The following is a 21,492-nucleotide window of genomic DNA, read 5'->3' on the forward strand; positions in this document are numbered from 1 at the left end:
CAGATATGCTTTGAAAGATAGTAACTCCGCTGTTATGGGGGCGATAGAGAGTAAATATAAATGCCGTAGTGTGAGCTAAAGCAACCCGGAAGCACATATAGGGTAAGTTAGGATCTTCCCGGGAGATGTCCCTACCACATGGAAAGTTATCCCTAATATAGGCACAAATTCCATGTCCATGGCAATCTTGGGGGTCAGATTTAGAAGTTAAGTAAGAGTATCCTTTAATTGCGAACTCTTCTAGGGAAATGCCAGTTTCACTTAAAAATAAAAGGTCTGGTTTAGTCTCCTGTAATTGGGTTTCAATCTCTGGAAGGTTAGAATGTAGACCCCTGATGTTGGAGAAGGAGACATGGTAGTAGGGGTCTACGTTGGAAGTTGGAGAACCGGGTTTAATTGTGTATTTTTTCTTGATAATTTGTCATGATGAATTTTTGGAATTTGTGAACTAGGTCGTCAGATTTACTTAGAGCAGGACAGAGAGGGGAAACTAAGAGAGAAAAAGAAACAAAGAATTTTTTTTTATATTTGTAGCTAATGATAAGGTAAAGCCGTAACAATTACCCACTAGTATGGCATCGAGAGGCCCCACCAGAAGCTACTGCATGGTCCAGAATCCATTCACCAAATGGCAATACAGTAGCTCCAGTACTTTGCACCTGCTGATAGGACAGCCTCCTTGGTGGTTAATCCAAGGTTCGGGTCCCTGACTATCAGGCGGATAACGTCAGCCCAGACAAAACGTTTACCTCCAGCACCCTTACTAGTGACATGGCTTCAAGGATAGACATAGAAACAGAAAATTTCTGCCAACTGTTCGCGCAAAATACTGCCAACCTAGAAAACAGCTTTTTCTTCTCCCTTTATCAGAAAAATCACTCATTAAAAAATGAGGACTGAGGGACAAATAAGAAGAAGCGAGAGTAACAGGAGCTGCTGATAACGCATCCACAATGCGTTTTCTACTCTCCATTAAAAAAAAAAAAAAATTATTAAGTATTCTACTTAATAAAAGTTCAACGGACGTGTTTAAAGGAAAGTATGGTGATAGATTCCCCTCTCAGAAACTAAGAATGAGTACAAAATCGTAATCTATTTTTGCAATCAACTTGGTAGATAAATAAACATTTATGGACGAAAAAAAAAAAAAGCTAGCATTTAATAAAACAGAAATACATAAATTAAATACTGAAATAAAATGGAGTTATTAATATTTGAATCTAAAAATAAAAAGTATGATTAAAATTGAAATCACTTATCTCAACAAAAACACGTCCGTCTCCATAATGTAAACTGAAATAATGAATTTAAGTTAACAGCGTTCAAAAAGATTTTTTTTTTTTAAATTAACCGTTAAAAGAAAAGCGTGATTTTATTCTGAACTTTAGCTAGTCACGTTTTAAGAAACTTACGATAAAAAAGAAAAGCGGATGGGGGGGGGGGTCTTCCGAAAGTTACATAAATTAAATACTGAAATAAAATGGAGTTATTAATATTTGAATCTAGAAATAAAAAGTATGATTAAAATTGAAATCACTTATCTCAACAAAAACACGTCCGTCTCCATAATGTAAACTGAATTCAAACAATTTTGTTTAATAAATCTTTATTTACTAGTGTAGTAGTAATGGTTTATTTACCCATATAAACTACTTCCAAAGGATTTAAAATATCTATATATTTAAATTCGGGGTACATTGCCCAACGACTAATAGGGTGACTTCTTGAAAGTATTATTTTGAGGAGACTTACTTGATTTTACACCCAATCAAATTGGTGAGTATTTCAAATACAAAAATCTCCAAGTGTTACTACACATGTCCTAAAGCAGTAGTGCCTGTGAAAGGACAAAACTATCTCTTTTTTTGAAGCATGGAGAAATAACCTTACATATTGACTGACTTTCGATAGCAACTATACCCCATTGCTCAGAGTTAACTGGGAGAATTCACGCACAAGATTTCACAAATGATGGTATGGAGGTACCTGATTTCAACAGACACACTGTTGTCTAAAAAAAAATAATATCATTAAGGTGATGTTAAGACACATAGCAAATTAATGCCCCAACGTACCACGAATTGCTATTGTCAAAACATCAATGTCATTAGCAAGTGTTTGGCAGACATTAAGGTAACATCATGGGTTCCAGACTTGTAGTTTTCAGTTCATTTTAACTTCATAACACTCAAACCAGATGAATATCCAGAAGGTTTACTTCAGAGACTAACAGCCTTCATTGATGACTTCCTGCTAAGCACTGACACCCATAGAAAACATTATGACAAAGAAGACACCCCCACAATGGAGAATTTAATAGTTCTGTGACAGCGGTCATGGAAACGAGCATCCAAGGGTGGTGGGTGCATGTTGTAAAAAGTCACTGACATTCTAATTCGATCATGGCTAGAATATACTGCTCCATACCAGAGGCAGTCTACTAGTACAACGTGACTCCAAAAGACTAAGAGTCATCTTTGATCTCACCAGCCAATGCTATATACTGGTACAAAGTCTGGGTGAAAGGAATCGATGTTATGCCACCAGTAGCAGGCCCTGAGCATAGTCTATACCAAATTGGAAACTATGTGGGGGTGAAGATACCAGAGAGTCAGTGTACCATGAGATGTGGTTAGGGTTAGGCAACCAAAATAATTAGTCCACAGTCTGTCTTGGTCGATGGAATGACCTGACACATGAAGGACCTGCACCCCTGATACAGTGTACTCTCGTTAGAAAAAGATTCCGACAGCACAACATCTTCGTAGAGTGGATCAGAAAGTCTGATACCCGACGATGAAACAGAAGATAGTCATGAGGCAGGAGTAGAGGATGTGCATGCTCCTGATGAAGCCCACAGTTCTGAAGAGGCTCCATAATTGTGAAGAAGCACCCGACAAAGACTACCACCACCGGGATGTAACCTGTATGATCATATGATAGGAAATGAAAAGGTGACATATGCAAATAAGGATGCGATTGAATTTGGGAATTAAAAAAATGGCATTTCTTTGATTAACAAGAATGTTTTTTTTTTTTTTTGTTGACTCGGAATCGTTTGAATGTACAGTGAATTCGCATGTCAGTGGGAAGAAAGAAAGACAGATTTTCTACGGATATCAAAACAGGAAAAGAAAAAGGATTGCTAAGAACATTGCAAGCTAAAGAAAAACTTCTTTTTTTTTTTTTCGTACAAACATTTAACAGTATTCGGCAGTTCAAAGGAAAACTTCAACACTTCAAGTTCTCATATTGTTGTGCCTACTCCACTCATCTCTCCCTAAGTTATTTAAGCAACATTATGGAATGGAGTTGAAGTCCCACACATTGGTGTCAATCAAACCAGAGATTTCCCTGGCATCGGATTCTCTATACAAGAAGTTAAGAAATGAGTCATCCATGAGTCGGACATTGACACTCTAGGTAATCTTATCCAAGGGGAACTTGCCTATTGTGTGATCAGGCAAAGAGATCTAATACAATTTCCTAAGTAAATGCATCTATCTTCCTGAGTTAGATCGCTGATATATGATCAAGGCTCACCAAATCCTTTATATTCTCAATGAGATGCCCTGGCTACCATATAAAATCAAAGCATTGATTATTGTTGCATCATTTTGGTCCATACTTTATCCAGTCAGGACACCCACTTGTGGTCCTCACTGGTAACCTCATTCCTGCCAACCATCTGCTTTTTCCAGGCTTCTATCTAACATCTCGCTGGCAGAGAAAACATATCTGCTGATTAATGTTCCTTAATGCAGCTACCTGACATGTCAAGTCTGCTACTTTTGGCGGGTGCAGGAGGAAGCACCCATGTTTAGGACTTCACTTATGGACATTGTGAAGGGATCCTCAAAACTCCTTTACATCAAGCATCCCACATGAGAAAAGATCCAAAATAAAAAACTAACCCGACAGACGAACATGGCTACACCTAATGCAGAGAATTCACCCTTAAAAGCGACTTAGAAACGACATGAAAAGGTATCTCCAGATTGCCACAATCAATCGGGATGACTTGTAGTTGTTCATCAGAATGATCTTTTTTTCTCGCAACTTGATGCAATTATCTTCCCCAAAACTTGCTCTCCATGCCTTACTGACGGCACCACATATTAAGCAAACATCAAATGCAACAGGTAGTAACCCATCAATAATCCATCTGCAGTCGTAATGATAGACATCACCCTCGAAATTGATAGGTCCCCGGTTACTCAGCATATCTTGGTAAAGATGAGTGGCTCTAAAAATCCTAATGGCAACCCTGTGGCTTTAGAAGGCCATTTAAGATGTCCAGTGAGAGCCTAATTTACAGATATTTACAGTTTCACTCTTGCAGTGTATTGAACAGTAAGGATCACTCAGATTATTCCTTCATCATTGGGACCAGTGTACCAACAAACACATCCGCTTCGACAATAAAAAAGCAGCATCACATATGTAATACCATCCATGTTTCCAGTGAGCACGCTAAAACTCTCAATCGTTCATGTAAGCTAAGTACAGAAGTGGATGGAGACATTGTGTACAGGGACCTGACAAAAACGTTGTGGGAGCCTTTTCTAGTCTCACACAAAAGCACGCGTCCACATCTCAAGCTATATTACTTGTCATATACATCCGCGCACACAAACATACGTGCGCACGTCCACACATGTACATATATTCACGTTCGCGTATATACACTCACATTCACGTGTATACACACACGCTAACGTGCACACGCATGCACACAAGGACAATGTCACTTCCCCTTTCAAAGGAAATCTACACATGCGCAAAAGACCACCGGAAACAAGTATAAAAGCAAGAGCAATAAGCAGCATCTTCCTTTTTCGGACCAGCTCTTGAGCTGAGAGGTTCGGCGAACCAGCCGCCTCCCGAAAGGGAGGCGCGCGCCCGTGCCTCACGCCACTTGCTACTATGTATGGGGCACGAGTTAACAGACAGTACGTACACTTTACACGTTTTCTATCTCCATGGCCTGGATTGACTTTTTCTCATTCTCTCTCTCTCTCTACGACAATAGACTTTCCTCCTCACCAGCTAACAACGAGAGACGCACGCCAAACTATAAACTTTCTTTCTCACCAGTTAACAGCGAGAGACGCACGCCAAACTATAAACTTTCTTTCTCACCAGTTAACAGCGAGAGACGCACGCCAAACTAAACACGTGTAGTACCCTTTTCTTTCATTTGTTTCTTCACGAAATAAATTCCTGTTCATTTAATTCAATTAAACACGTACTTTGTCTCTTTCTCAATTCATTTTTCCTTTCCCAATTCAAATCATTTCTCCTATTTTTTCCTAACGACTGGGGGATATATATATATAACATATCCACCAGTCTGCTACAAAGTAATGGTGTGAATCGTACTTGGTGTCATTCAAACAAACTTCCAAATGTGGATATTCAGAAGTTGGCTGACTTCTAGTTAAGGAATAACACAAAATTCACAAGGATGACTGTTTCAGAGTCCCTAGTCACCCACAAAAAATCACAACGATGACTGCTTCAGAGTCCCTAGTCACTCGCAAAAATTCACAAGGATGACTACTTCAAAGTCCTTAGTCACCCACAAAAATTCACAAGGATGACTTCTTCAGCATCCCTAGTCATCCAGATCTTAGCAATAGTGACAAAGACAATAGCAACTTGGAATTGCAGAAACAATTAGCAGCATAACCACTGACAAGTAATTACCATTAAGCAGTCATTATGACCGAGAAGGAGGTTCGAGCTTACTCTCCAACAGATCTCATCTTCTTGTTGGTCCAGGTTATACAACGTAAATGTTGATATGCTTGTCACCACAGTGAAAGCAACCAAAAGATTATCTTATAAACTATTAGTGCCTAGTTCTGTTAGCCTTTATTTAAAAAAAAAAAAAAAGGAAAACCAAAAAAGGCATTAGGAACATACATACTGATCAGTTTTATGTTTTGTATGCTTGGAGATATTCTCTTTCTACCTTCAAGTAGTTTCATATTATACATCGTTATTGACTCTATATGAATGTTAGTGTGGAGTTATTTTTTGTTAAATTTTAGAAGTGTAATTTATCTCAATATAAATTTAGATTAAAATGATTCACACAAAGATCAAATTTTAATTACAAAAGACCAATCTAAAAGAAGTAAAAAAACAAAAATATCTACATTTTTTTTTTACTTTTAGATTCGTCTTCATTGCATTCTTATTGTCTTTAAACCTGTATTTGCATAAATGGTCATTAATATTAAGATTTCTAAATCCATTTATTTATAAGACAACACACACACATATATATATATAACAAGACATGTATTCTGCTAGTCTTTATTTTGTAGCGTCTACCCCGGAACTAATTTTGACAGTGACATTGAACATTCACCGTTTCCGGAGAGCTCAAAAAAAAAGACAAAAAAAAAGCCGTGGCGCTAAATTCGAGGAGTCTCTCGCTCTCTTTTTGCTCACGAACACCAGAGGAGTAAGACGCGTTACTGCCACGCTCTGTCGCTCATGCGTGACACACCCTGTGCCGGTTCCAATGGTGAAATCACAAAAAAAAAGAAAAACATTCTTCTTATCTATTCACTCCGCTCCTTACCCAAACGGCTTTTCTAAAGAAAATTAATTTATCGTTTCTTTCCAACTTAACGCCAAAAACGTTTGACCAGTCGGGAAGGATTTCTTCTTCTTTTTTTTCGGACTCCAAATAAACACGAGTGTGATACACCAGGGCAAATAAATTTACACCTCTTATAACAAGCCCAGTCTGATTATTTGCTTTTAATTGATTCTTCTAAATATTTGTTTTCTTATTAATGTTTTTGAAAAATTAATTTTAAGTGAGCTGTTTGTTGTTTTGCCCAGCGAGCACCTCGCTTCAATTTAAAATAATCAGATTTTCAGTCTGATCCAATTTTTTTTTTACTCTTATTCATCCCAAACAAGACACAGTACCACTTGAGCATTAGGGGACACATCTACAGGGACACTATGTAGGGAGTTGGGCAGTGAAATGTCTGTTCACATTACATTTAAACTTCTGCATGTCAGAACAATCAGAGAAGCAAGAACCCGAGAGAGTATTCCAAAGTTTAGCAATTTGAAGGAAGAAGCAATTAGAGTTCTTCTGGCATTTAGCGATCTCTACAGTGTGGGGTGTGATTTTGCTATTTGTTGGATTAGTCGGGGTTATTTTACATTCATCCCATTTAGGTAATTTGTAAAATAGGCACAAGGATGCAACATTACAGTGATGGGTCAGAAGTTGGAGTTTAGTTAACAGTGCGGGACCTATTAGGTTGGAGATTATTTTCTGGACCCTGCCTAAGAACTAGAGTTTTTTGGGGTTTTTTTTTTGGGTTTTTTTTACATAGGCATCCCCACTTATCAAGGCCAAGAGGCCACTCAAGGATAAGGGTTAAAGAGTGTACAGTAGAAATTGGACAACATAGTAATCATTAGTAATGAAAATTTGGTAAATTTGATAACTTATATGGAACGGCTCATCAAGAAATTATTTACGTTAGACTTGAACACAACCATATTGTAGTCAGCCGGAAAGCAGGAAAACGGAAGACAATTCCACAGGCGTGCAGTTCTAAGAAAGAAGCTTTGTTCATGGAATCTACGTTTAGGTTTCGGCACAGATAAAGAGTGGGGGGAATTATTGATAGTGTTTACAGCTAGACTGGTGTTTCTTGTGAAAGTTTGGCGAGGGGGGACCATAGATTGAAGCTCTGTTGAACACCTTCCATGAAAATAACGATACATCAGAGACAAACTCACAACATCTCTTCTGTGAGATAGAGGTTGCAAGGAAGAGAAAAGGCCATCTCCTACAAGGCTACGAAGTCTATTTTGATCTCTATCAAGGCAGGACAAGTCCTTTCTAACAGCTCCTGCCCAGATGTGGCAACAATATTCCATCCTTGGACGTACCTGGCTCTTATATAGATAGAGAATAGCATCAGCAGTGAGATATTTACCGGATCGATAGAAAGATCCCACCATTTTCCCAGCGGCCTTGGCAACAGATTTGATGTACGTGTTCCATTTAAGATCAGAAGCTTGTCAAAATTTGAGGCCTCCTGAAGACGAGAGCCATTCATTTCAATTGATGCCAGATGTGGATCAGAATGTTGATGATGTAAAGAGAGAAGCTTGGTTTTAGATGCATTAAAAGTAACCAGCCACTCCTTACCCCATTGTACTACGTGCTCAAGATCAGAGGAGAGAGAATTGGAGAGAACTTGGTCGTTTACTGTCTTAGATGTGCTACCATAAATGGTAGTGTCGTCAGCATAGATATCTACAAATGATGTAAGGATGTGATTTGGAAGATCATTAATGTAGATCAGGAAAAGAATTGAGCCCAGGTGGACCCCTGAGGGACACCGGCATTAATACTGTGAACTTCTGATTTTTGCCCCTCAACTACTACTCTTATGAACCTATCAGAAAGAAATGATTTCATAATTGAGAAGATATTTCCAGCTGGAGATCTTATGAAGTAAACCTTTATGCCATACCCTATCAAAGGCTTTAGATATGTCAAGAGCAATTGCCCTAGAAATGTGGCCTCCGTCGAGTAGTGGTAGATTCACCAGTCCAGATGTGGCAACATTACTTTATGCATGATATGTGAATGGTGGCTTTGTAGAGATACAATGGCGCCTAAAAGAAAGTTCGCACTTGTCATTTTTTTCAAAACCTGCATATTTAAGCTAAATTGAATATAACAACCCATATCTTATTTGATTCACCTGTTATTCCTCTATAATTTTACCAGTTCACATTTGACTTTTAATTGAAGTATCCGTTAATTTAAAAAATCAACTTCAAATCGAGAAGGCAAAAAGAAACTACGCAGTAACAAATGAGCTTAAAACCAGCTTAAAATATCCACCTTTTAGGCAACAAAGCAGGTCTAATCATAATGAGGGAGTTTAATTTGCGAAGCTGTTTTACAAGACACAATGATTTCTGTAAAGAACAGAAAATGCAGTCTGGACTTCATGAAGTGCAATGAAGCTCATGACTCTTCATATTTGTCAAAAGTGATTTTTAACGATAAAAGTAAGTTCAGTAGGCTCGGAAGTTATGGTAGGCAGTATATCCATCGAAGGAAGGACAAAAAATTTAATCCTAGGTGCACAGTTTCAACACTGTAAGGTGGTGGAGGTTCAGTTTTGGCGTGGAGTATTATTTGTGTCAATGGTCCAGAACCTATAGTTCGTTGCAAGAATTAATTCAAACAAGTACATCAATATGTTGATTGAGCATTTTCTACCCTTCTTTAACCGGAATTTGGATGATAATCCCATTTTTATGCAGGATAATGCTCCCATTCACACAGCTGACAATGTCAAGAGGTTCCTTAAAGAGCATTATATTCTGTGTTTGGATTGGTCTGTACAATCTCCAGACCTCAATCCTATTGAAAATGTATGGCATTACATCAAGCAACAGCTACGCAATCATAAAATTTCAAATCTGAAAGAACTTTGGATAAAAATTAAAGAGGAGGAGGATGCCCTTTCACCAGATTATTGCCGCAGACTAATTCAAGGAATGCCCAAAAGATTGCAGGCTGTGAAATTGTAGAAGGGCTATGCTACTAAATATTAACTAGTTCATTGTGTTTCTGTTGTATTTGTGTTGCATTAATGTTCTAAAGACTAACACCGCCGGGATGCAACCTGTATGATCATATGATAGGAAATGAAAAGGTGACATATGCAAATAAGGATGTGGTTGAATTTGCGCATCAAAAAAATGGTATTTTTTTGATTGGCAAGAATTTAAATGATATTGTGCGGATTTTCTTTTTGCCTTCTCAATTTGAAGTTAATTTTTTTAAATTGATGTGAACACTAGGATCCTTCAATTAAAAGTCAAATATGAACAAGTAAAATTATAGAGAAATAAAAGGTGAATTAAATGAGGTATAGGTTGTTTAAACAGTTACATTTAATTTAGCTTAAATTTGCGGCTTTTGAAAAAATGACAAGTACAGGCTTTCTTTTTGGTTCCACTGAGATACTCTCAGATCCAAGTAGTTTTCTAACATGGTAGAGAGAGACCACCTTCTCTGCAGCAACCTTGGCAATGTCGTCAATGTATTTGTTCCAATTCCTGTTGCCTGTGAATTTTGAGCCAAGGAATTGGAACAAAGAGTTTTTAGTTATCATAGTCATGGTAATCAGTAGTTGAGAAGGTCTATTGTAATTGTTTAAGGAAAGAAGTTTTGGTAGAATTGAATGTTGCCATCCATTTATGTTCTCATTCCACTACAGACTGGAGGTCTTCCTCTAAAGGTTTAAGCCATTACTTTAGATATATTTTCATTAATTTTTCCCCCTCGTGTCTTTACAGAGTGTGGAGTCATCAGCAAATATACCTATCTAAGAGACAATTTTATTAAGGAGGTCGTAAGGAGGAATAATCAATGTTCAAGAGTCAACCATTATATCATGCTGTTTTGATGTATGACTATTGAGGACAACCTGGACATTTTTCTTGTCTAAAAAGGATTTGATTGTATTAAGTATTCATCTAGTAATGCCGTATGAGTTAATTTTCATAAGAAGACTTCCATACCAAACCCTGCTAAGCTAAGTAATATTGTATGTTTGTATGAAGACAAAAAATTAGCAATCTGTGTGACATATTGCTATTTGATTCAGGCAGACCTATTTTTTTGTTAGTTTTCCCCACTATTTTATTGGCATGAATATAATTTATAATCACATTGACACACTGATTCCTGCCAGATCAATGAAGTTAAGCAACAATAAGCCTAGCCAGTACCAGGTGGGTGAATATTTGGGAATACTAGGTACTGTATTGGGTGACAGAACAGCACTAGTGTTGAAACTAAGAGTAAAGTGGCTCCTTCTCTCTGCTAAGCTCTAGGAGACCCTTGAGCAAGATTGAGAACCCATTTCAGACCCCCAGATCAGGGTAACATGAGGTCATGAAAAGCAGGTGACTGGTGTAATATGGAAACAATCACGAGTAATTCTGTTCCTTATTTTGTATCTTGTTGTGCTAGGCAGAAGATTCATTCACATAAAAATGTTCAGGACAATCGGCAGTATTTGCACTGCTCGGACAGACAGAAACTGTAACCTATTGTCTATACAACTTTAAAGAAAGCTATGGCAATACATCAAATACTTTTGAGAAACAGCATGACTGGTGTTCTGAATAATGAACAACAATGAATTCATGAATGTGTCAAGTGAGAGAGATAGAGGAATAGTCATAGCTATCAATGCTTGTACTAGGCAGGACACCTCTTTAATGAATTGAATAATTTATTTGAATTTGTTTTGTTTTTGTTTTTTCTGAAAATACTTCAACCAGGTAGGATTAATGTTAAAATCGATACTTTTTCCTTATTGAACTAAACAAGCAAAAATAATTTAAAATCTTTCTTAAAAAATAATTTTGTCCTCATACTTTTGTCTACCTGATAACAAATTAAATATATTTGAAATCAGTTTTTAATTTCTTTCTTTCTCCATAACATAGTTTTTATTCCAATTAAGCTGTCATTTGTATGAGATGTCACAAGAGACAAATTATTTTGAATGTTGTATTTGTAAGGACATAAGGGGCATTCTTTTTACTTTAGTTGCCATCTTGAAATACAAAGATTGGACCAAGTAAAGAATAGATACCCCATAGCAGACGACAATTAATATATTTTCAAAATAATATTTTTAAATATTACATTTTTACGAATATTCGCAAGCAAGATTTTTTTAAAAATAAAAGATATTTCAATAAATGGGTGTCTTTCTGAGTGCGTGTTTAATATATCTACAGAACTTTTTAATAACTATTTTATTCTTTTTATCAAACAAAAATAGAACTTTTATAATGACATATATATTATGGACTGTTTCGAAATTTTAAAATTAAAGTTAGTTTTATTTAAAAAAAAAAAAAAAAAAAAAGACGAGGTGTTTTGTTTTTTTGTTTTTTTTCAATTAAATTATAAACTTTATTTGAACTTTCAACAAACTTTTACAGACATAAAATTACACTTTATAGATATTTTATAATAATTTTTTTAAAATATATTTAACGAAAAGTTTTTATCATTTCATTGTTGAATAAAATTTCAAAGTAATAAATGGTGAAAAAAAAATATCTTGAAAAGAAAAAACACCTCGTCTTTTTTTTTGTTTTAAATAAAACTTTAATTTAAAAAATTTCGATGTTTGAAAAACAGTCCATAATATATATTTCATTATAAAAGTTCTATTTTTGTTTGATAAAAAGAATAAAACAGTTAATAAATAAAAAAAACAAAAAAACAACAACAGTCCATTAAGTTCAAATAAAGACTGTTTGAATAAAACTTATAAAAAAGGTTCATTCTATACGGCCATTTTTTTTTTTGTACGTTTTTAATACAATTCAATATTTATTTACAGTGCGATGTATGTCGGTGGTCAGTGAAGGAGAAATCCTTTTAGGCCGAGGCAATTTTTTATGCATAATAAAATCACAAGTATAAACAATCGAGATAAAAAAAAATATATTATTTTATTCACATATCTTTTTATAATTTTTATTTTTATAAAGATGAAATGTAGTATCACAAGATAGAAATCTTTTTATAATTTTTATTTTTATTTAAAAAAAAAAACGCTCAGAAAGACACCCATTTATTTAAATATCTTTTATTTAAAAAAAAAATCCTGCTCGCGAATATTCGTAAAAATTTAATATTTCAAAATATTATTTGAAAAATATATTAATTGTCGCTGAAGTTAATATTTTAAAGAATAATTAAATAAATATTTAATTGTCTTAAAAACGCACACAGAACCCCACCCCACAAAATACGGTACATAAAAATCAATCTTGGTCGCAAAAATCCGAAACAGAAAGAAACACCCATTTATTAAAATATCTTTTATTTAAATACGTTCGTTTTGTTACTTACTTAAAAAAAAAAATGTTTTGTAAATATATACTTTTTCTTTTAAATCTTCAAAAGTTTTCTAAATATATTAAAAAAAAAAAAATTGCTGGCGAATATTCGAACATGTTTGCTATTTGATGTATTTAAAAACAACTGACGCCATGTGCTTGTGCCAATGTCAAGGTCGAATCACCGGTATTAGTTGAAATGTGCGCCTGGCACCGCCAGGCGTCGTCGTCTGCTACGGGGTATCTATTCTTTACTTGGTCCAAAATGTTTTCACGGCAAGCTAGCCAATTCAGTTAAATTTTGAAGTTAAATAAATTCTTTGTAAAAATCCTTTAAAAGATAAATATTAGTTTTCTGGGTCTATTTCAAAGATAATTGATAAAGTAAAGTCTTAAGATATTGAATTAAATAAAAAAATCACCTTGTTTGAACAAAAAATAGCTTAATTAGCCCCCAAAAAGCAAGTTCGCCAAAACGCATTTTTTTTTTTTTTTTCCCCCAGACATGTATCTGTACAATCTCTATTCCTAACGTTTGTATCAATTTTTATCATTTTTTAATTTAATTATTTTTTATGTTCCTGTTTTTAAATTATTTTTTTTTAATTATTGTTCAATATTATATAAAAAAAATATGTTACGCCAAAAGTTTCACATTCTTGCGAGCAAGGAAATTATTAAAATCTTGCATATAAAAATTATGCAAAATCTGTAATTTAAAACAAATGTAGAAATATTTTTACTATTATAATTTTTTTGGTTGAAAATATTAAATAAACAATGCTTAATTCAATGGTAATATCAGTAGTTTGAGAAATCAATTTTTCTTCGAGTTATATTGAATTCATTAATACAGACTTTAGGGGCTTTTTTTGTAATGTTCCTATAAAAATTAAATAATTAAAAAAAATTGTTATAATTTATGATGCTTTATTTTCATTAAAAAAAAGCAAAAATAGATGCATTCATTTTTTTTTTTTTTTTTTTTTTTTTTACTACAGAAAACCATAACTTTTGTAAAGGTATATTTTGTTTAAACAAAATAATACATTTCCACTAAGATTTAAATAAAAATAATTAGTTCATTATATTCCGCGATCATTATTTGATAAATACTGAAAATTTCATTAAAATTGGTTAATTTTCTGATTTTTGGTGAATTTTTAAGTAAAAGGAGGGGTCAAAATGTTTATACATTTTGAGCATCGGCTATTCATTTTGCCCATACCTAACATCAGGGATATGAGTTCTTTGCTTCTTAGCAGAATTACGTTTTTTATGTAATTTAGAAAAATGATGCTAAAACATATCAGTCAATACTTTTAGTATAAAAACAGAAAGTATTGTAGATTAACACTCTTTGCCAAACAACACCTCTCCACTCCCCCAAAAATAAGATTTTACTCTTTTTAAAAGATTATATGAAAAATCTTTGCAAAAAGAAGGAAAAAATTATTTTAAAATTTAGAGTGAGAGATCAGTTTCTCATATGAATTTAACTGAAATAATAATCTGTTTTCGAGTCATTCTAGCATTTCATGTAGTTAACCAATTTTTTTTTTTAATTTTGCTATGGGAGATAAATTGTGTTCATGTTGAGAATTGGAATGGCAGTTTGGGAAATTTATGTGGAGGAGATGCATGACACCCTATGTTGAGTTGAGAAATTCATTTCAATTTCAGATACTTTTGCCATTAGCCACTTTATATATTTTTGCCACAAACATTAAAGTCATAGTATTTCTACTACGAGAGTATTAAATAGAATCGTGTTATTGTACAATTAAAAGTGCATCAAATCCTATTTTAAACTATGTATAGTTACAGTAAATGTTTAAAAAAAATCAAAACTTAGGTAGAACAAAACATGAAAACATCTGAGATTCTGTGTCTTTAACAATATTGACATTTTCTATGGTAGTTCTAGTATTATTTGGTATCATCGTCAACACCACTTGTCATTCCCACAAAATTAAAATCTAGTTTAGTTTAGATATACATTTGCTTATCACCTACTCTCTTGTTCTCATTCTGTATTTTATTAAAACTAAAATTTATTTGTTTGTATTTAATTAAAATGTATTTTTGTTGGCCATAAATTATCACAAAAGTATTCATGAATTAAATACAGAACTAAGAATGGTTATTTGTAGTTTATCCTTGTGATAAGTAAATTATATTAGTGGTTTCTCCTGGAATCAATTTCAGATAAGATATACTTGTGTGTGTGTGTGTGTGTGTGTGTGTGTGTGTGTGTGTGTGTGTGTGTACACACACACATCTCTTATGCTGCAGAACAATACATTCTTAGGAAAACTGTCTCTAAATTCTGAAAGCAAAACAGTGGGAGTCCGGAGCACAAAACAAAGCACCATACTGAAAATGAAAGCTCAAAAATTAGCTGAACCATTGCAGAAAGTAATTATTTCAGATCAAACAATTCCTAGTTGCCTCTTTAGCACAGAGACGGTTGAAGACTCAGTTTAAAATATGTGACAAAAGTAGGTGAGCTGAAGAAAATAGCCAGGGAACTCAAGGGCAGGATCCCAGTACTTGCTAAAAGAATGAAAAATGGAAAACAAAAATAAGGCGAAAACCGAAAATGAATGGTTTAAGCGACATGCATGACTGTTCTACTGAAGCTTAATAACAGGCACAATAATGGTAGAAAAGCAAGAGCTGAGGATTATTGGAGGCCTCTGTTTCAGAATAAGTGTATCTGCAATGAAGAGGCCAAATAGATCCTAGATGTTGCTAATAGTAACCAAGCCTCAGTTCAGTCTCAAAATACAATGGATATTTTTTTTATTTTTTTTTTTTTATTACATTTTCACCCCAAACAAGGCAAATTGCCACTTTGGTGTAGGGGGCTACTATTAGGGGCAACAACTACTGGGGTACTATGTAGGGATTTGGGCAGCAAGGTGTCGGTTCACGTTACACTTGAACTTCTGCACGTCAGTACTGTTGGGGAAGCAGGGACCTGGAATGGAATTCCAGAGTCTTGCGGTTCTGGGGAAGAAACTATTGGAGTAAAAAGATCTTTTACATCTAGGGATCTCTACAGTGTGGGGGTGGGATCTAGTAGCCTGTTGGGTTTGTCGAGGGTGCTCGCGTCGTGGGGGCACAAGTGATTGCAGTTCGTCAGAGCATTCACCACTAAAATACTTGTAGAAAAGGCAGAGGGATGCAACATTTCGTCGATGGGACAGAGGCTGAAGCTTAGATGCCAGTTCAGGGCCTATCAGGTTTGCGACTCTCTTTTGAACCTTGTCAAGGAGCGAGAGACTAGTAGCAGATGCACCAGCCCAGATGTGGCAGCAATACTCCATACATGGACGAATAGAGGTACAGGATACTTTCGGGTGTTAGTAGTTTTCTAGCACGGTAGAGAGAGCCTACCTTTCTTGCAGCGGCCCTGGCAATGCCTTCAATGTAATTGTTCCAACTCATGTTTCCTGTGAACGTTAGGCCAAGGAGTTTGAAAGATGTACTCTCAGATAAAGAGTCGTTGGCCATTGCTATGGGTGGTAGAGAGGGTTTCTTGTAATTATTGAATGAAACTAGTTTAGTCTTGGCAGCATTGAACGCGACCAACCACTTTTGTCCCCATTCCACTACAGATTGGAGGTCTTCCTCTAGTGTTTCTGCCATTTCTTTAGAAATGTGTTCATTCGTCTTCCTGTCGTGTCTGCCATAGAGTGTAGTGTCATCAGCATATATACCCATCTCAGAGGCAATGTTGTTGGGGAGGTCATTTATGAATATCAGGAACAATAGAGGTCCAAGGATAGAACCCTGGGGCACTCCTGCATTTATATCATATTGTTTAGATGTGCGACCGTCGAGGACTACCTGGATTTTTCTCTTATCTAAGAAGGATTTAATTATGTTAAGTATTCTACCAGTGATACCGTATGATCTGATTTTACTGAGGAGACCCTCATGCCATACCCTGTCAAAAGCCTTAGATATATCTAGAGCTACCGCTCTGCCTTCCTCCGCTTTGTCCAGTGAATGGTATATACGTTCAGAGATCACAGTGAGGATGTCTGCTGTGGAACGGGCTTGTCTAAATTCATATTGTTTGTCAGTCAGTAGTTTAGCATCTGTAAGATGATGGACTAGAGCATGGTTAATTATGGTCTCAAATATTTTGGCAAAAAGTGGGAGGAGGCTAATGGGGCGATAATTTGATGGGTCTGTCCTTTCGCCAGAATTCTTGAATACTGGTACCACAGAAGCAGTTTTCCAACAGCCCAGAAAGCAAGCTTCATTAAGGCATTTGTTGTAGAGTTTGGAGAGAACTGGAGCTACTTCGGCTGAGCACTTTTTTAATAGCACAGCTGGGATAAGATCGGGTCCACATGCTTTTGAGGTGTCAAGGTTTTTTAACAGTAGCTACATGTGTAATTATGATGCAAGGGTTGCGCAATCCTCAACCACACCTCTCTTGAATTAGCACTGCTTAAGTCCAGGATGACTGTAAGCAATGCCGAGATAAGCAGAGAGCACATAGAGCACCTTCCAAATGATCACTCATTTTAGTACTGACCAGGCTCAATGTTGCTTAATTTCAGTGATTTAACAGGAATCAGTGTTTCAATGCCATACAACAGTAACAAAAACAAACCAGACATAACAGAGACAGAGATAACAGCTGGAATGATGAAACAAAAGTTGAATGTGTTCTTAAATTACAAAAAGCCTGGCATAGACATCCTTCCCAATTTCTGGCTTAAGCAACTCATAGTCATTACAGCAATTGCTTCACCAGAAGCAATTGCTGTAAGATTAAAGAAGCCACACCAGCATGGCTGTTAAAAGGTGATAGAACCGTCATACACAAAATGAGCAAAATACAATAACTAATTACAGATCAATTTACTGTCTCACTATGACCTACAAACTCTTCACTGGTCTGGTTGCAAACAGTATTTGTCGACACCTCTCGAGGATACCTGGAACAAGAATAAGCAGTGTTTGTTCTTTTTCCAGGAAGTGTTTAGGCACAAAGGACCGTATTGATTTATAAAACCATACTTGAGGACTGTGGGAAGACTCAGAGGAATCTAAACATGGCTTGAATTGATTACCAGAAGGAATATTGTGTCTACCACACATGACTACTGCAATGCCTTGATTTATATAAAATCCATCCAGTAATCAAAAAGATTATGGCTGTACATATAAAAATGTGGCGAACTACGATGACATTAATGGAACTGTAACAATCTTTAACATAAAGATCAGAAGAGAAATCTTCCAAGGAGATAGCCTATTTTCTTTACTCTTTTGCCAAGTGATAAATCCATTGTTCACACAATTGCACTTGAAGGGACGGCTAAAATCTTAAAAAGATCTCTCGGTTGGAATATGTGAAATAGTGGGTGAATGCCTGGCATCCAGTAGGATGCCCCATCCCCAGCTTGAACAAAATGATATGAAAATTGAAAAAATACACTCACACACACATATATATTATTTTGTATCATACTATAGAATAATTCTATCAGCCATTAATATCTTAGGTTTCATGCATAACAGAAAAGAAACTTGTCCAATGTGCAGAAAATTTTATTTGTGTCCAGCTTCTCAGACTAACTTGTGGACACTTAGAGCTTTTCAGAATATGGAGGCAAAGTCATGTGACAAAATAAATTATGTTTAAAATTTAAAATTGAATATAAGAGTAAAGTTATAAAGTTAAACTATTATATAGCTCTTTCAAATTAATTATGAAATAATTTTAAATAATTATCCAATAAGTTGAATGGTTTATATTAAATTATATTTTTTAAATTTTATAAAATTCAAATATATATAAAACATATTTAACATTGAGATATTATGGTGATTTTAAATTTATATAGACAAATCTATATGAATAAAACAGGTGTATGTGTGTGTATGTGTGAAAATGTATAACTAATAAAGTCTTAAACTTAAACTACTAATGTAGTCACATAACAGTGAAATTAACAAAAATAGTAATGGATGGTTTATTACAAGTAAAATCTTTGTTTGGATGAATAATGCGTACAGAAATATGTCAGCAAGTTGAAATGCAAAACGTTCATTTCCATTTGCCAACATATTCCTATTACTTTTGTGCATGCGCAAATTCATTTATAGTTTGAAGTCATTTAATTTTAAATCTTTCTTATCTGTCGATAGGTCAAATAAGTTTCCATTTTAGATGATGCCACCCAAGGCATTTTTTTAAAAAAATCTTTTGATACAATATACAATCTAGGTACAATATACAATCTAGATACAATATACAATCTAGGTACAATATACAATCTAGATACAATATACAATCTAGGTACAATATACAATCTAGGTACAATATACAATCTAGGTACAATATACAATCTAGATACAATATACAATCTAGATACAATATACAATCTAGATACAATATACAATCTAGGTACAATATACAATCTAGATACAATATACAATCTAGGTACAATATACAATCTAGATACAATATACAATCTAGGTACAATATACAATCTAGGTACAATATACAATCTAGGTACAATATACAATCTAGATACAATATACAATCTAGATACAATATACAATCTAGATACAATATACAATCTAGATACAATATACAATCTAGATACAATATACAATCTAGGTACAATATACAATCTAGATACAATATACAATCTAGGTACAATATACAATCTAGATACAATATACAATCTAGGTACAATATACAATCTAGATACAATATACAATCTAGATACAATATACAATCTAGGTACAATATACAATCTAGGTACAATATACAATCTAGGTACAATATACAATCTAGATACAATATACAATCTAGGTACAATATACAATCTAGATACAATATACAATCTAGGTACAATATACAATCTAGATACAATATACAATCTAGATACAATATACAATCTAGATACAATATACAATCTAGGTACAATATACAATCTAGATACAATATACAATCTAGATACAATATACAATCTAGATACAATATACAATCTAGATACAATATACAATCTAGGTACAATATACAATCTAGATACAATATACAATCTAGATACAATATACAATCTAGATACAATATACAATCTAGGTACAATATACAATCTAGGTACAATATACAATTTAGATACAATATACAATCTAGATACAATATACAATCTAGGTACAATATACAATCTAGGTACAATATACAATCTAGGTACAATATACAATCTAGGTACAATATACAATGTAGGAACAATATACAATCTAGATACAATATACAATCTAGATACAATATACAATCTAGATACAATATACAATCTAGGAACAATATACAATCTAGATACAATATACAATCTAGATACAATATACAATCTAGATACAATATACAATCTAGATACAATATACAATCTAGGTACAATATACAATCTAGATACAATATACAATCTAGATACAATATACAATCTAGATACAATATACAATCTAGATACAATATACAATCTAGATACAATATACTATTCAATAGAGAATTAGCTACGTAATAATAAATACAAAATCTGCATGAATAAAAATATATTTAAGCATATTTTATGACCAGGCAAGGCTGGACACTCTCCGCTAGTTTATCAATAATTAGTCATCCACTAATGGGTGGGTAACCTATATTAGTTATTGTATTGACATTTTGTCAACGGTTCAGTAGTCAAAAAGTTTATGAATAGGCAGAAAATCAAACAGTATTGGTTTGTAAATTTATCATAAATGCGTCAGGTTCCAAAATGATCTTCTCAGGAGTAGCTAATCTTCATGGAGCTTCTATGGAATAGGTTGTATTGTGATGAGAAATGCTTGTCTATGAGTTTTGAAAATAATTTACCTACATTAGTCTTAACATCTAAAGAAACATGTCTAAATTGGGAGGGGTGGTAGTTTTTTTTAGAAATAAATTTTGAAAACTAAATATTTTTTAATAGCTTTCAGCAAAATAGAATTGCAGTAGGTACTATTATTTCTCCTCCTTGGAATTGCCAGATTTACAATTTTACTATAAATCCATAAATTTATCCTGTTTTTTGGGCAATGAGAGAGAGAGAGAGAGAGAGAGAGAGAGAGAGAGAGAGAGAGAGAGAGAGAGAGAGAGTAAAATATGTAATTTTGTAATGTAAAAATATGTTTCTCTTTGCTTTTGTATGTCTGAAAAAAAACTTTATATGAAGTGAATAAAGCTTTTATCATACATAAAAAGATTTTCTAATTGGTTTTATACCATAGCATAGAATATCTGATAATTTGGGGAATGCGCTGTCACTGACTCACACTCTCACACACACACACACACACACACACACACACACACACACACACACACACACACACACACACACACACACACACACAAACAAACGTTCATTGATTTTAATTTCCCCACGCATTTGCACAAAAATAAGTTCCTCTAGCAACAACATAATTTCAAATATGTCTACGCGCTTTCCTCACAAACAACAAAACAAAATGGACATATTTCTGGCGGACGTA

General features: G+C 34.3%; 1 protein-coding gene across 5 annotated transcripts in view; it reads left to right on the forward strand.

The window, feature by feature from the left end:
* Positions 1–21,492, forward strand: part of LOC145259166 (uncharacterized) — a 621,516-nt gene that overhangs the window by 510,417 nt on the left and 89,607 nt on the right. The window lies entirely within an intron of this gene.

This window comes from Euprymna scolopes, chromosome 34 (assembly GCF_053919585.1).
Source record: "Euprymna scolopes isolate OS-2025 chromosome 34, ASM5391958v1, whole genome shotgun sequence".
Taxonomy (NCBI): domain Eukaryota; kingdom Metazoa; phylum Mollusca; class Cephalopoda; order Sepiida; family Sepiolidae; genus Euprymna; species Euprymna scolopes.